Source organism: Callithrix jacchus, chromosome 7 (assembly GCF_049354715.1).
Source record: "Callithrix jacchus isolate 240 chromosome 7, calJac240_pri, whole genome shotgun sequence".
Classification (NCBI taxonomy): domain Eukaryota; kingdom Metazoa; phylum Chordata; class Mammalia; order Primates; family Cebidae; genus Callithrix; species Callithrix jacchus.
The window spans coordinates 50,533,433-50,550,705 of record NC_133508.1 but is presented as its reverse complement, the minus strand read 5'-3'; the positions used below and the strand labels follow the sequence as shown (position 1 = coordinate 50,550,705).

The 17,273-nt window shown below is 48.4% G+C and overlaps 1 protein-coding gene and 1 long non-coding RNA gene across 4 annotated transcripts in view; one reads left to right on the top strand and one right to left on the bottom strand.

Moving 5' to 3' along the window:
• Positions 1-3,886: 3,886 nt before the first annotated feature.
• Positions 3,887-16,981, bottom strand: LOC128932580 (uncharacterized). The gene is made up of 2 exons (XR_008482581.2): positions 16,080-16,981; positions 3,887-6,334 (listed from the first exon to the last, which is right to left on the bottom strand). It is a non-coding gene; the product is annotated as an uncharacterized LOC128932580 (long non-coding RNA).
• Positions 16,982-17,077: 96 nt separating this feature from the next.
• Positions 17,078-17,273, top strand: part of DHRS3 (dehydrogenase/reductase 3) — a 56,087-nt gene continuing 55,891 nt past the window's right edge. The window contains exon 1 of one of the 3 annotated variants that reach the window (XM_078330403.1): positions 17,078-17,117. The gene's annotated coding sequence lies outside the window, so the exon portion shown is untranslated. Of the gene's footprint in view, positions 17,247-17,273 lie in introns of all 3 variants that reach the window. The other 2 variants (XM_078330404.1, XM_002750297.6) reach the window with 2 other exon arrangements.

The following is a 17,273-nucleotide window of genomic DNA, read 5'->3' as shown; positions in this document are numbered from 1 at the left end:
GTCCTTTCCTGTGGGACATCTCACAAGTATGAATCCACTTTTGTGGTCAGTGATTTCTGTCTGTCCCCCACCTAGATGTGAGGAAGAAGGGCAGTGTCTACAACTACTCACGTGGACATCATACCCCAGCATCTGGTGTAGATTGCCTGTGGGGCTTTTCTCTTTCTTTGAAAAAGCGTTATTCAGATGTAATTCACATACTGTACAAATGTACAATACAGGGCCATTGCAGTGGCTCATGCCTGGAGTCCCAGCACTTTGGGAGGCCAAGGCAGATGGATTGCTTGAGCCTGGGAATTTAAAACCAGCCTGGGCAACATAAGGAGACCCTGTCTCCAAAAAAATACAAGAACTTGTTGGATGTGCTGTCGAGGGGCTGTGGTCCCAGCTACTCAGGAGAGTGAGGTGGGAGGATCACTTAAGGAGGGAGGCAAAGGCTGCAGTGAGCCATGATTACACTCCAGCCTAGGTGAGAAAACAAGATCTTGTCTCAAAAAAAAAAGAAAACAACTAAGTGTACAACTTAATGGTTATTAGTATATTTATGGAGTGGTACAACCATCACTGCAATCAATTTAAAACATTTGCTGGGCGCGGTGGCTCACGCCTGTAATCCCAGCACTTTGGGAGGCCGAGGCGAGCAGATCATCTGAGGTTGGGAGTTTGAGACCAGCCTGACCAACACGGAGAAACCCTGTCTCTACTAAAAATACAGAATTAGCCAGGTGTGACAGCACATGCCTTTAATCCCAGCTACTCAGGAGGCTGAGGCAGGAGAATCACTTGAACCTGTGAGCCAGGATCATGCCATGGCACTCCAGCCTAGGCAAAAGAGGGAAACTCCATCTCCAAAACAAACTTTTTAGACCATTTTTCTTTTCTTTCTTTCTTTTTTTTTTTTCTTAATGAAAGAAAGAGAAAAGGGGAGAGAGAACAGGAGTCTTGCTCTATTGCGCAAGCTGGAATGCAATCTAAAAATAGGTATTAAAAACCTCTTTCATGCCAATAATTGTGCCTTAACAGCGGAGACAGGAAGGAATAAGGGAAGAAAATAACAAACAAACAGCCAACCAATATTTCATTTAAGTCTGTGAAATGCTATGCAAATGCTGAAGAGTGATTTACTTCCAATTATGTGGTCACTTTCAAAATAGGTGTAATGTGATACTGAGAAAAATGTATGTTCTGTGGACCTGGGGTGAAGAATTCTATAAATATTCACTGAGTTTACTTGTTCCAGGTCTGAGTTCTAATCATAGATGTCCCCGTTAATGTTCTATCTCGTTGATCCGTCGAATATTAACAATGTGGTGTCAAAGTCTCCCGCTATTATTGTGCAGGAGTCCAAGTCTCTTTATAAGTCATTAAGAACTTGTCTTGGCCGGGCGCAGTGGCTCATGCCTGTAATCCCAGCTCTTTGGGAGGCCAAGGCGGATGGATCATGAGGTCAAGAGATCGAGACCATCCTGGCCATGATGAAACCCCGTCTCTACTAAAAATACAAAAATTAGCCAGGCGTGGTAGCAAGCGCCTGTGGTCCCAGCTACTCGGGAGGCTGAGGTGGAAGAATCGCTTGAACCCAGGTGGAGGTTGCAGTGAGCCGAGATTGTGCCACTGCACTCCAGCCTGGCGACAGAGTAAGACTTCGTCTCAAAAAAAAAAAAAGAACTTGTCTTATGTATCTGGGTGCTCCTATATTGGGTGCATATATATTTATGATCATTGACTCCTGTTGTTGCATTGCTCCTTTTACCATTATGTAATGTCCTTCTTTGTTTCTTTTAGTCTTTGTTACTATTAAAGTCTATTTTGTCAGAGACAAAAGTTACAACTCCTGTTTTGTTTTGGTTTTTGCTCTCCATTTGATTGGTGAGTCTTCCTCCAATCCTTTATTTTGAGTCTTTGTGTGTCCTTGCTTACGAGATGGATCTGGATACAGCCTACTGATGGGTTTTGACTTTTTATTCAATTTTCCTGTCTGTGTCTTTGATTGGGGCATTTAATCCATTTAAATTTAGGACTAATATTGATATTTGTGAGTTTAATATTGTCATTTAATGCTATCTGGCTATTTTGCCCATTAGTTGATATAGATTCTTCATTATGGAGATGCTCTTTACCTTTTGGTAAGTTTTTGGGATGGCTGATACTGGTTGTTCCTTTCTGTGTGTAATGCTTCTTTCAGAAGCTCTTGTAAAGCAGGCCTGGTGGTGATGAAATCTCTGAGTGCTTGCATATTCGTGAAAAATTTTATTTTTCCTTCATTTATGAAGCTTAGTTTTAGACCATTTTTATCATCTCCCCTCTTAAATTCTGCCCCCATTAGCAGTCACCCCCCTTTCCCCTCCCCCATCCCCTGGTAACCACTAACCTAATGTCTGTTTCTGCGAAGCTGCCTGTTTTGGACATTCCATAGAAATGGAACAGACAACGTGTGGTTTTTGTGACTGGCTTTTTCGCTTATGTTTCAAGTCTCATGCAGGTCACAGCATGCACAGTATATTTCATTCCTTTTCATTGCCAAATAATATTGCACCGCATGGACTTGCCACATTTTATTCATCTGTGCATTAATCTGTGGGCATTTGTGTTGTTTCCTTCGTTGGAGATTATGAATAACACAAGCATCTATGTGCAAGGTTTTTGTTTTGTTTTGTTTTCTGAGATGGAATTTGGCTTTTGTTGCCCAGGCTGGAGTGCAATGGTGTGATCTTGGCTCACTGCAACCTCCGCCTTCCAGTTTCAAGTGATTCTCCTGCCTCAGCCTCCCTAGTAGCTGGAATTACAGGCATGTGCCACCACGTCCAGCTAATTTCTGTATTTTTAGTAGAGGTGGGGTTTTGCCGTGTTGGCCAGGCTGGTTGTGAACTCCTGACCTCAGGCGATCTGCCCACCTCAGCTTCCCAAAGTGCTGGGATTACAGGCATGAGCCACCGCACCTGGCCCATGTGCAAGTTTTTGTGTGAAATACGTTTTCATCTTTCTTGGGTTTATACATAGGAGTGGAATGGCTGGATCACATGGAAACATCGTGTGGAACCTTTTGAGGTTCCCGGGGGGTTTTAGTGAAAGACTCAATGCCTCTCACCATGACTTTGGCCTGGAGACTTGACCTTCCCAAGCCTTAGTTTTCTTACCTGTATAATGAGAATGGATTCACTCAACAAATATTTATTCAACACAGACTATGGGCTGGGCCCTGTTCTGGGTTCTGGGACAAATCTCTGTCCTTGGGGAGCTGACTTCCAAAGGGGAGAGCCAGACAATAAACAGACAAATTAAATATAGCAAGTCAATGAGAAGTGCACCGGAGAAAAGGCAAAGGAGGAGACGTGGAGTGCAGAGTGGGGCTGTCATTTTATGGGATCTTTGGGTTGTCCTTTTTCTGGCCAGAAACCTCTGCGGCTGGGGGCGCCTTTGCCCAAGTTTTGCTCTTTCCACTGGGCTTCTTTCACCTACTCGGCCTGGCAGGTTGAGCTTAGCTCACACTACTGGCCTGGGTCCCCCCCTGCAAGGGCAAATCAGACGTGGAATGCAAGGGGTGTGTGGGTAAGTGTGGGGTGTGACCATTGCGCACAGTCAGACACGCCAGCTGCTGCAGCAGGATGCGCAGCTCCAGGTGCTGTCAAAGTCGCAGGCTCTCTGCAAGGCTACTTTTCCTCTCTATCTTCAGTTCCTCGATGTGGAAAAGTGAGTCGGTACATGCCACTTACATTGGGTTGTTCTGTAACCACCCAACGGGTTCTTCCTGCCTGCTGCACAGACAAAGCCAATCCACTGAGACTGTGGCATTGCAGTAGAGAAAGTGTTTCATTGATCTGAGACTAGCCATACCATGCAGGAGACAGAGTTATTACACAAATCAATCTTGTTGAAGACTCAGAGGTTAAAAGTTTTTCTTTTTTACTTTTTTTTTGAGATGGAGTTTTGCTCTTGTTGCCCAGGCTGTGTGAAACAGTGTGATCTCAGCTCACTGCAACCTCTGCCTCCTGGCTGTCAGGCCACCATGTGCAAGCTTGGACCCAGAAAGTCTGAAGTCCTGCCTGCCTCTGCTGATCACCCCCCAATCCCGCCGGTGTTTGCCATGATCCGTAATCACCCAGCAGAGCTTTCCCCAGACATTAAGCTTCTCTTCCCACCCTGCTGTTGGGAGTTATTATGTTATTATGATAATGTGAATACTCCTCACCCCACCCTGCCATCTTAACTGTTCTTATAATAATGTGAATACTCCAGCCCCACCCTGCCATCTTAACTGCTCTTACATCTTACCCCACCCGCCATGGTAAGTGAACTTAAGGTAATGTATATTCCTTGCCCCTGCCTCCACCACTGTAACTGATCTTACTCCGTAACACCCCTGTCCCCGCCCCAAAATATTTGCCCCAACCTATAAAACCAACTCCTATCCCACTGCCCTTCGCCGACGCCCTTTTCAGCCTCAGCCCACCTGCACCAGGTGAATAAACGGCCATGTTGCTCACACAGAGCCTGTTTGGGGGGTTTCTTCATTCAAAGCATGCATTTTAACACTGGGTTCAAGCGATTCTCTTGTCTCAGCCTCCTGAGTAGCTGGCATTACACGCGTGCGCCACCACACCCAGCTAATTTTATATTTTTAGTAGAGATGGGGTCTCTCCATGTTGGTCAGGCTGGTCTCGAACACCCAACCTCAGGTGATTTGCCCACCTCAGCCTCCCAAAGTGCTGGGATTACAGGTGTGAGCCACCACACCCGGCTGGTTTTTCAAGGATAGTTTGGCAAGCTGGGGCAAAGGAAGGGGGCATGCTGATTGGTTGGGGATGCAATTAGGAAAACAGTCCTTGAGCGCTAAGTCTGTTTCTGAGTGGGGACCACCAAAAACCTCTGGGTGGGGCCATCTGGCAGTCAGAAATACAAAACCCTGAAGACATGTCAAAGGCCAACCCTAGGTTCCACAATGGTGATGTCATCTGCAGGAGAAATTGGGGAAGTTGCAAATCTCGTGGCCTCTGGAATAATGGCTGGTAATCATGTAACTATACCTACATCTTAGCAGAATGTGGGCCCCTCTGCCCTCCTAACTTGATGGCCTTTCATTAATTTTACAAGGCAGTTTAGTTTTTCCAAAGGGCTACTATCATTTAAACTATAAACTAAGTTTCTCCCAAAGTTAACTTGGCCTATGCCGAGTAATGATCCAAGACAGCCAGACTGCGAGGTCAGAAGCAAGATGGAGCCGGCCATGTCAGATTTCTCTTCCTGCCGTAACTGTGCAACGGTGGCTTCCGTCTTGAGCATTAAATGAGTTACACAGTCAGATCTCTGCATTCTTGGGTGCAGTGATTCAGTCACAGACTCAATCCAGGGATCAACCATCCTCAGATCAAAAAAACTGCAGGGGAAAAGTGGTGTCCATTCTGAACATGTGCAGCCTTTCCTTTTTCTGATTGTCATTCCCTAAACAACATGGTACAACAAATATTTACACAGCACCTGACTGTAGTAGGTATTACAAGTAATGTAAAGGGGACTTAAAGTATAAGGGACCACACGCAGCTTAAATGTAAATATGCCATTTTATATCAGGAACTGACTTCTGACTTGAGCTTTTTTTTTTTTGAGACGGAGTCTCACTCTGTAGCCCAGGCTGGAATGCAGTGGTGCAATCTCGGCTGCTGCAACCTCCCCTTCTCGGGTCCCAGTTCAAGAAATTCTCCTGCCTCAGCCTCCCAAGTAGCTGGGACTACAGGTGCGCACCACCATGCCCAGCTATTTGCTTTTGTATTTTTAGTAGAGAGGGGGTTTCACCATGTTGGCCAGGCTGGTCTTGAACTCCTGACCTTGTAATTCATCCGCCTCAGCCTCCCAAAGTGCTGGGATTACAGGCGTCAGTCACTGCGCCTGGCCAGCATCTTTAAATTTTGGCATCTGAGAAGTCCTAGAACCAACCCCCCAAAGATACCAATGGACGACTGTGCTTATAAATTCACTAAAACAGAAATGAGGGTATAGTAGACCCCCAACAAGTAATAGCAATTGTTATTCCAAGAGGTTCAAAAAGGGGTAGGACCCAATCCTGGACATGAGGAAGGGAGCAGCCCGAGAATAGCTTATAGGAAGTGGTGCTGAATGAACTGAGCCTTGAAATACAGCCATATAGTCCCCACAGAGACAAACTCTACAGTGATGACACCTGATTTATGGGACTCTTAGAGCAGCAGATGCCTCTTCCTCGGGTTTTGTTTATGTGATTGTTTAAATTAGTTTACCCTTCCTGGGTCCGAGTCTTCTGGCCCACAGGCTCCTCCATTGCCTGGGTAGCTTCACCTCCTCCATGCTCAGTTTTCCTTATCTGTAAAATGGATGTAATAATAGATGGTATTGTGAACCCTGAACATTTGAGACAGGTCTCAGTTGATTTAGAAAGTTGATTTTGCCAAGGTTGAGGACCTGTGCTCCTGACACAGCCTCACTGGGTCCTGATGACAGGTACCCAAGGTGGTCGGAGCATAGTTTGGTTTTATACATTTTAGGGAGGCTTGAGACATCAATCAACATATGGAAAATAAACATAGGTCTGGAAAGGCAGGACAACTGGAGGGAGCTTCCGGTCAGTGGTAGGTAGGTAAGAGACAAAGCATTGCATTCTTTTGAGTTTCTGATTAGCCTCTCCAAAGGAGGCAATCAGCTATGCATTTATCTCAGTGAGCAGAGGGGTGACTTTGAATAGAATGGGAGGCAGGTTTGCTCTAAGCAGTTCCCAGCTTGACTTTTCCCGTTAGCTTAGTAGTTGTGGGGGCCCAAGATATTTTCCTTTCACAGTATGCACCTGGATGGGTTGCTGGGAGGGTCAACACATGAAAACTCCTTAGCACAGGCTGGCCCATAGGGATAGCAGATAATTTTAGTTGGAGGAAGCATCCAGGAATATACATTGGGTAGCAAGCAGAAATAATTAAAAATGAGCTGGGGCCACGTTAAGGGAAAGTCTGCAAAATAGTGATCTGTGTTATCACTTTACCAGGACCCCTTATGCCACAATCCGGGGGATTCAGCAACAGAAATTCGTTTTGTCACATTCTGGAGTCTGGAAGTCCTGAAGCAAGGTACTGGCAGGCGTGGCTTCCCCTGAGGTCTCTCTGGCTGGCCTGCAGATGGTCACCTTCTGCTGTGTCCTCACCTGGTCTTTCCTCTGAGCGCACACACCCCTAGTGTCTCTGCGTGTCCCAATCTCCTCTTACCGTTCAGACACCAGTCAGGTTGGATTAGAATTCACCAGAGTAGCCTCAGTTTAACTTAATCGCTTTTTTAAAGGCCCTATCATCAAAAGCGGCCACATTCTCAGTACATTCTGAGGTTAGAGCTTCCACACATGAATTTACGGGACACCGTTCAGCACCTAACAACTCGTGCCTTTCAAAAACGTCAAGGTCACCAAAGATAAAGAATCAAAAGAGGGCATGGAAACCAAGTGCCACTTGAAACATTATCTTTCTTGTGTCATAAGGGATGTTAGTGACACAACTGTTGAAATCTGAATAAGGTCAGTAGATGATTACATAATAGTAATGTACCAACATCCATTTCCTGATTTTGATAAAACGTACTGTGGTGTGTCATAGGCAGTTCTTATTTTTAAGAATTATACACTTGGCCAGGCATGGTGGCTCATGCCTGTAATGCCAGCACTTTGGGAGGCCGAGGCAGGCAGATCACCTGAGGTTGGGAGTTGGAGACCAGCCTGGCCAACATGGTGAAATTCCATCTCTACTAAAATACAAAATTAGCCGGGCATGACGACTCACGTCTGTAATCCCAGCTACTTGGGAGACTGAGGCAGGAGAATTGCTTGAACCCAGGAGGCAGAGGTTGCAGTGAGTTGAGATAGTGCCACTACACTCCAGCCTGGGCAACAGAGCAAGACTCCATCTTAAAAAAAGAAAAGAAAAGAGATATACACTTAAAAATGTGGGATTTGGCCGGGCGAGGTGGCTCATGCCTATAATCCCAGCACTTTGGGAGGCCGAAGCAAGTGGATCACCTGAGGTTGGGAGTTTGAGATCAGCTTGACCAACATGGAGAAACCCCATCTCTACCAAAAATACAGAATTAGCTGGGCATGGTACCACATGCCTGTAATCCCGGCTACTTGGGAGGCTGAGGCAGGAGAATCACTTGAACCCGGGAGGCGGAGGTTGTGATGAGCCGAGATCACGCCAGCACTCCAGCCTGGGCAACAAAAGCAAAACTTCATCTCAAAAAAAAAAAAAAATTGGAGGCTCACACAATCATGTCTGCTGTGTAAAAGGTTGTAGAGGATGGGTGGGTGGGTGGGGGGATAGACCAATAAATAACACAAATGCAAAATGTTAATTAACGCAAGTGAGGGAGATACAGGACTTCTTGGTTATATTTTTGTAACTTTTCTGTGTCTTCAGACTTAGAGTTTAAAACTTTTCAGCACTGAGCTGTGAAAACTCCACAGTAGGTAACCGCCAGGGGCAATATGGCAGAGGCAGGGGAGAAAGGGAAGGACGATCAAAACATCTATCAAGCATCAGGCAGCCTCCATGATCTTATACCAGCCCTGTAAGGTAATGAATTCAACCTTCATTTTAAACCCAATGAAACTGAGACACACAGCACTTCGCTCTAATGCTCAGTCATTTCAGATTTTGTTTTTTTTGAGATAGAGTCTTATGGAGTGCAGTGGCACGATCTCGGTTCACTGCAACCTCCACCTCCTGGATTCAAGTGATTCTCTTGCCTCAGCCTCCCGAGTAGCTGAAATTACAGGCACAAGCCACCACACCCAGCTAATTTTTATATTTGTAGTAGAGATGGGGCTTCACCATGTTGGCCAGGCTGGTCTCAAACTCTTGACCTTGTGATCCACCTGCCTCGGTCTCCCAAAGTGTTGGGATCACGGGCGTGAGCCCCCGTGCCCGGCCCAGATTTTGTTAAGGGCAGCATCCACTTCCAGGCACCCGTGCCAGGTGGGGCAGCCAATATTCACACTCTCTCTGTTCTACTTTTTGTTCCAGTTTCTAAAGCAACCTTAGAAAGGTCCCATCCTGGGGTGAGGCAACAGGATAGGCAATGGGGTGAGGAGAGAGGTGTTCACTTCTGGTTTTGAAAACCTGTTGCTTTTTTTTTCTGGGTCCCAAAACCAAAGGGCAGGCCTCAACCCCTTCCAGCCCCATAGACGTTCAGTGTTTGACTAAGATGAAGTAAAGACCCAACATGAGCTGAACAAGGTGTTTTTATGAACTCATGAAAAGGGTCCTTATTAGAAAGGGCTTAGGCAGGAGGCAGGCGTGGGGGTTGCGACATGTCTGCTCGCTTTCTGCAGGCTCCTGGCAAGCCGTGATCATTAGCAGATTTTGTTCTGGGGAGGCTCAGTGTCAGCGCCACATTATGGGATTTATGCACAGAACTTTCCTACAAAGCAAGGTATTATAGGATGGATTAGGCAGTTCCAAGAAGCCAGGTCCTGGCTCCCCTCTCTGCCTTATTTTTTAGGAGAGTGTTTTAGTGGTCAGGGGCTCCATGGCCTCACCCCAGGACTGTAAAACAAGCATGCCTTTACAGAAAGATCATATGGTGGATTTTTCTTACTAGAAACTCATTATAAAACATAGAGAATATGTAGTAACAAGGCATTAAAATAAGATAAAAATCACGTCTATTGCCATCATCCGCAGGCAGCCACTGTAAACATTCTGTTTCCTTCCTGTCTTTTTTCTGTGTGCAGTCATGCGTGTGCTCACAGAGAGAGACACAGAGACAGCTTCAGAGCAGAGAGGATGGGCTTTGACGTAAAACCAAGCTGGATTCTAATCTCCTATCTGCCACTCACTGGTTCCATGAACTTGGCCAGACTGCTTACTCTCCATTTCCACCAATGTAAAATGGGGCTGTAGGTCTGACTTCCAGGGAGTTCTTTTGATTAAATGAGATTAAATGAATATAAAGCATTTAGTGTACAACCTGACACACAATAAATCCTGACCAAATGGTACTACAGGCCTTTTCTTTCCAAAAACAGGATCAGACTGGTGATTCCATTTTGTATGCTAACACTATAAGGATTTCACTGCCAGCCTGGCGTGGTGGCTCACACCTGTAATCTCAGCACTTTGGGAGGCTGAGGCAGGCGGATCACCTGAGGTTGGGAGTTCGAGACCAGCCTGGCCAACATGTCAAAACCCCCTCTACTAAAAAATATGAAAATTAGCTGGGCTCAGTGGAAGGCGCTTGTAATCCCAGCTACTCAGAAGGCCGAGGCAGGAGAATCGCTTGAACCCAGGAAAAACAGGTTGCAGTGAGCTGAGATTATGCCACTGTACTCCAGCCTGGGAGGCAGAGCAAGACTGTGTCTCAAAAAAAAAAAAAAAAAAAAAATTCACTCCTATAAATATGGAAAAATTGACTTCTATTCCCAGGCAGCTAAAGAATAATACTAATACAACTCCCAACTATACCCTGTGCTCTAAATTTTTAACAGTGTACTATAATGTCAATAGTGTGCACATTTTTGTTTTTTGCTTTGGACAGGAGCTCACTCCGGTTGCCCAGGATGGAGCACAGTGGCGCGACCATGACTTACTGCAGCCTCAATTTCTCCAGCTCAGGCGATTCTCCTACATCAACTTCCCAAGTAGCTGGGACTACAGGCACACATCAGCATGCCTGGCCACATTTTGCAATTTTTAGTAGAAACAGGGTTTCACCATGTTGCCTAGGGTGATCTCAAACTCCTGGACACAAGCAATCTGCTCACCTTGGCCTCCCAAAGTGCTGGGATTACAGGTGTGAGCTACCACCATACCTGGTCAGTGTGCCTCCAGGGGTCAAGCAATTCTCCTGCCTCAGCCTCCCAAGTAGCTGGGATGACAGGCGCCTGCCACCATGCCTGGCCACATTTTGCAATTTTTAGTAGAAACAGGGTTTCACCATGTTGGCCAGGCTGTCTTAAACTTTTGACCTCAAATGATCCGCCTGCCTCAGCCTCCCAAAGTGCTGGGATTACAGGTGTGAGCCAGCATGCTTGGCCAACATGCATGTTTTTGTTTATTTGTTTGTCTGTTTGTTTTTCAAGACAAAGTCTTGCTCTGTAGCCAGGCTGGAGTGCTGTGGCGCTATCGTGGCTCACTACAACCTCCGCCACTCCAAGCAGTGGCCTTGGGCATGTTATTGAACATTTGGGGCTGTCTGTCCTCATCACAGATGAGGTTAGGTTCAGTTAGGACAAGATGAGACATTACCTTTAAGGAGATGAAGTACCACAGTGTGGGAAGCACTCAATAAATGGTAGCTCCTTGTGATGACAAATCCATCACTAGAGTCACGCATTTGGTGTTTTTTTTTTTTTTAAGATGGAGTCTCGCTTTGTTGCCCAGGTTGGAGTGCAATGGTGTGGTCTCAGCCCACTGCAACCTCCGCCTCCTGGATTTAAGTGATTCTTCTGCCTTAGCTTACCAAGTAGCTGGGATTAGAGGCGCCCACCACCACACCCAGCTAATTTTTCTATTTTTGGTAGAGATGGCGTTTCACCATCTTGGCCAGGCTGGTCTCGAACTCCTGACCTTGTGATCTGTCCGCCTCAGCCTCCCAAAGTGCTGGGATTACAGGCATGAGGCACCACTCCTGCCTTTTTTTTTTTTTTTTTAATCTCTCAATGAAATCAGTCTCCTGCATGACCTCTTTAAGAGCTTCTTCTTCCAGTGGCTATTAAAACCTGGGTTAGGCCGGGTGTGGTGGCTCATGCCTGTAGTCCCAGCACTTTGGGGGGCCAAGACGGATTGATTGCTTGAGCCCAGGAGTTTGAGGCAGCATGGGCAACATGGGGAGACCCCATATCTACAAAAAAGTACAAAAATTAGCCAGCTGTGGTGGATTGATTGGGCCCCAGAAGTGGAGGCTGTAGTGAGCCATGACACGCACCAGCCTGGGTAACAATAAGACTTTGTTAAAAAAAAGGAACAACAAAAGGCTGCTTCATTCATTTCTGAGGACTTGAGAGACTGAAGTTGGTTTGCTAGCTTGCTAGTGGTAGAGGGGAGGCATTGACAAACTGAAAACAGTCCACAGACCAAATCTGGACCACTGCCTTTTTTTGTTCAGTTTGCAAGCTGAGTACTTTTCAGTTTTAAATGGTTGGAAAATAATCAAAACAAGAATATTTCATGACATGTGAAAGTTGCATGAAAATCAAATGCCTGTCGGTAAATAGGTTTCATTGGAGCACAGCCACACTCTTGCAGGTCCAGTTGCTCACTGCTTTGATGCTAGAACAGCAGAGGTGAGTTGTTTCAACAGAGACCCATGGGGTCCACAAAGCCCTTTAGAGAAAAGATCCGCTAGGTGGATCACGAGATCAGGAGTTCGAGACCAGCCTGACCAAATATGGTGAAACCCCACTGCTACTAAAAATACAAAAATTAGCCAGGCGTGGTGGCGCATGCCTGTAATCCCAGCTACTCAGGAGGTTGAGGCAGGAGAATCGCTTGAACCCGGGAGGCAGAGGTTGCACTGAGCCAAGATCGCACCATTGCACTCCAGCCTGGGTGACAGAGTGAGACTGTCTAAAATAAATAAATAAATAAGAAAGAAAAAGGTCTTCGAACTCCTGGTTTAGGGTAAGGATTTAGTGTTCCCAAGGCCCCAACTCTGTCTGCCACCCACCCCCATGACTCTCTGTCCCTCTGCCTTCCAGGGTCCCCCCTCAGCCCTAGCTCCTACCCCAAAGAGTGTTTCTTGAGGACGTGAAGCCAGGGGAGGGAAATGAATGCCCACTGGCATCTCCCTGCCAGGCGCCACCCAAGCCCTGCAAAGATGTTATCTTAGTAGTGGCAACATTCCCACTTTAAGGGATGGAGAAACTGAGACTCGGAGAGGCAAATCATCTGCCCGAGTTTACAGATAATAAATGGCAGAGCTTGGATCTGACCTCAGCCATGCTAACCTCAAACCCATCCTCCATGCCCTGGTTTAGAATTACATGACTGACCAAGAGGCAGGATGCAGGTGAGGACCCCTGGGTGCCCTCTGGCCTCAACCCAAGCTTTCTCAGGTGACACGGTGACACCCTGGGGCCTGTTCCCTTGCTAAGTACATCCCTCCCACCCTTCCGTGTTCCTGCCATGTTCCAGCCTTGGCTCCCGCCTGCGTCTTCACCCAACCCTGGCAGCCAGAATAAACACGGTTGCCCCAGCACCCGCTCCCATGAGCCAAAAGAACCTACCTCCCTGCTGCTGTGGCCTGGGATTCCAAACAATAATGAAAGAAAAAAAAAAGCCAGTGCCCAGAAGAGACAGATGCAATTCCATGGAAAATACTCACCTGTGGCGGGGGTGGGGGCGGGGGAGGTGTTTTGTGGACTGAGAGGAGCTTTTCTACCTGCTTTTATGTGCCCACCAGGCCTCGCCGAGGAGAAAATGAGTCCTCTTGGCGCATGTTCTGTATTAGGCAGAGGAGGTGTTTTATGAGGGTTTTAAACCATCTCTGGCCTTTGCGGATCTGCTTTCCTGGACCTTGGCCCCCATCGGTCCCCTCACCTGACGCCTCTGTTGCCTCTGGCCAGGCAAGCCTCCCCGCTGGCCATCACATACACTCATATTTTCCCAGGAACCTGTCTCCGTGAAGAGCCCCTCCAGAACAGCTGATGTTAAACTTTGGGGAACGCTGTTTTCCACCAGACCAGGAGGTTTTCCAAATCTCCCTGGCTGAACACTGCCAGCTTGTTCTGCTCGGGGGAAAGTAGCCAATCATCCCATAAAGCCATGTACGTGTGTGAGTCCATGTGTGCGCACATGCATTTGTGGGTGTCAATCACACCAAATGGTTGGTATTAAAATCCTGCTCAAGAGCTGGAGGAAGGGTAAGAAGCGGGGCAGAGTAGCTCAGCAGTGAGCTGAGCTGGGATTTGGCTCCCATGACTGCAGTCCCTTGGGAGGGGAAAGGAAGGAAGGGGCCCCATCCTCACCCCAATGTCCCTGAGCTGAGGGTTCATGGCAGCAGAGGCCCAGGTGTCACTCTCCACCCATCATGAACTGGTAGCCCGTGGCCATCCCTGGCCTGAGTAACAATGGTCTCCTCACTGTTCTCCCCATATCCGCTCGGTTCCCAGAGCTATCCTGGACCCAGTAGCCGGAGCAGGCTCCAAAACCAGAGATTCTATCACATCTGCCCTCTGCTCCACACCCCCCTCCCAAAGGCCCCCCATCGTACTGCAGATGAAACCCAAAGTCCTCCTCCTGGCATGCAGGACCCAGCCTCTGTGCTTTTCAAATCGCAGTGATCAAAGGAACACCTGGGTATCACATTCAGTAAAAGGCAGAGCCCGATTCAGGAGGGCCAGGGTGGGGCCTGAGATTCTGCATTTCTTTTCTTTTTAAAGATGGGGTTTCACCATGTTGGTCAGGCTGGTCTTGAACTCCCGACCTCAGGTGATCCACCCACCTTGGCCTCCAAAGTGCTTGGATTACAGGTGTGAGCCACCACACCTGGCCTCTTTTGTTTTTTGAGACAGAGTCTCAATCTGTGGTCCAGGCTGGAGTGCAGTGGCACGATCTCAGATCACTGCAACCTCTGCCTCCTGGGTTCAAGCAATTCTGCCTCAGCCTCCCAAGTAGCTGGGGCTACAGGCACGCACCCCCATGCCCAGCTAGTTTTTGTATTTTTAGTAGAGATGGGGTTTCACCATGTTGGCCAGACTGGTCTTGAACTCCTGACCTCGTGATCGCCCAGCCAGATTCTGCATTTCTTTTTTGTTTTCTTTCATTTTTTGAGACTGGGTTTCATTCCCATCACCCAGGCTGGAGTGCAGCAGTGTGATCTTAGCCCACTACAATCTCCACCTCCCGGGTTCAAGCGATTCCCCTGCCTCAGCCTCCCTAGTAACTGGGATTACAGGTGTACCCCACTGTACCGGGCTAATTTCTGAATTTTTTTATAGAAATCAGATTTCACAGTGTTGCCCAGGCTGGTCTTGAACTCTTGGCCTCAGGTGATCCACCCACCTCAGCCTCCCAAAGTGCTGGAATTACAGATGTGAACCACCTCACCGGCCTGAATTCTGCATTTCTAACAGGCTTGTTGTGCAGGAATCGCAGGGCGAGTGTGGAACCCTGCTGCACTGAGGGGGCTGAGCCATGAAAAAATTTCTCCCGACTGCAGCTCACCTCTTCCCTTAAGCCCAGAAAGGCTGCTTTCACATTTTTCAGGGACGGGCCTGGGATATGAAATTTCAAACTTTGCTCTGAGTTAAATTCCAGGAGGGGCACCTGGAGGAGGGAGGGAAAGGCAGGGAGGATGTGTCCCATGTTGTTCTCACAGAAGCCAGGCCACAGCGAACCTCAGGGCCAGCCTGCTGAACTGTGTACACGTGCTCACGCGCACACACACACACACACACACACACACACTGCCTCCTTGGTCCCATCTTCCCAGGGAGGAGGGCAAGAGAGGAGGTGACAGATCTTCTCCGAGCAATTGATGCTGAGAGGCATCTGCGGCCCGAAGAACCTCCAGGCCCACAAAAACCACATCCTCAAGATGGACCAAGTAGAAAACAAAGCCACTGTCCACCTCAGGCCAGCTTCTGGAACTACCTTTTGGGACTGGCTGACATGTTCTTTTTCCCTCTGATTTCATCCCAAGCCTTTTGGGAAGCAGGTTGCATGGCCTTGCACAAGTTACCTAAATTGACCAGCCTGTTTCCTCCTGGGATAAATGGCCACGATGACGCCTGCCTCCCCAGGCTGTTAAGGAAATTAAATCAGAAACTGTGTCAAGGGCTTGAGGCAGGAAAGGTCAATTTGGGTTCTCCACCTTCTTCCCACCCACTGTCTGCCCTCCCTCCAAGGCACAAAACTGGAGATATGTAAGCAGGATTTAGGGGTTACCCAGCTGGTACGGCATCTGTCCATGGTGGGCTAGTTGGGGTGATCACATATCTCTGTATATGAGTTGCTTAATATCTTTTGGGTTTAGTTTCCCCATCCATAAAAGTATGTCGGGGGGCGGCGGTGGAGGACTCCGCTCTACACAAGCCCTTTTCGACTTGGGGTGTTAACCTTACAGGAGAGAAATACCTGGAAGAAAAGCACAGGTAGTTAGGAGCGCCGGGAGGCTGGAGGCTGGGCAGCTTGGAGGCGCAGTGTCCTATCTGGGCCACTAGGCGGCTCCGAGGACAACAGATGAGCAAAGCCCGCTTTTGCTGCCTGGTTCTGTCTTCAGACCTTTCCAGGCTTCTTCGCAGGCCTGGCGGACACCAGCCGCTGCTGGGTGGGAAAGGCCTGTCTCTCCCAGGCTGGAATCTCTTTCCCATCTTTACAGTCCTCGAAGATGGGAGGAGGCCGTCACCACAATAGAGTCCTGCCCTGGGTCAGACAGGGACAGTGGTCCGCCCTTGGTCAGACTCTTGGAGGCGGTGGGGAGTCTCTGCAACCCTTAGCTGAGCTCCATCCTCCACTTCTCCCGTCCGGTCAGTGTGGGAAGAGGTCAGGATTGGGATTCCTCCCTCCTGCACTTCCTGGCTGGGTAACCCGGAAGATGGGGTAATAGAACCCCCATGACAAGGTCACGGGAAGGAGTAAGTGTCCAAATCCAGGCCTTCAGGGTAGGGCAGTTTCTCATCCTAAGCCTCTCCAGCCTTTTGCTCTTCCAGTGGCCTTACCCAATTCACCCAGAAGGAAGATCCTCACCTGCAGAACCTCTCCCCCATCTAGGTCTTTGCAGGTGACGAGGCAATCCCAGCCTCCCCTCCCCGCAGATCAGCGTTTTTCGAAGTGACTTTCTCACCCAGGCGCAGCAGTAAAAGCGCCGATCCCAGCGCACCCAGCCCTGCTGAATCAGAATCTCCGGGGTGAGGCCAGGAATCGCCGCCTGAACAAGTCGCGGGCTGGAAACGGCTGCCCCAGATTACAGGGCAGCTCCCGGCTTCGCTCTCGCTCCTCCGGCCCCGGGAGCGTGCAGGGGGCGGGAGGCAAGTCCCATCAGCACTTTGAACTGGGGCTGCTTTTTAGTGACTCACCTCCCAGACTTCCTGCAACAGACAACTCTAAATAGCAGCTCGGTCCCACCCTCCAGCAAGGGAGACATTCCAGTCGGGGAGAGCAGGAGGTTAGAAGGTGGGTGCCCTGCCAGGGCAGTCCAGGGAGACCCAAGAACAGGAGACAGTGCCCGCACAGCGCAGGGGCGCAGGTAGAGGCCGTTTTGTTTACAGGCGTTGGTTATTAAGGAAATTGCTGTCAGTCAAGGTAATTCTAGCTCAGATGAGCAATAAA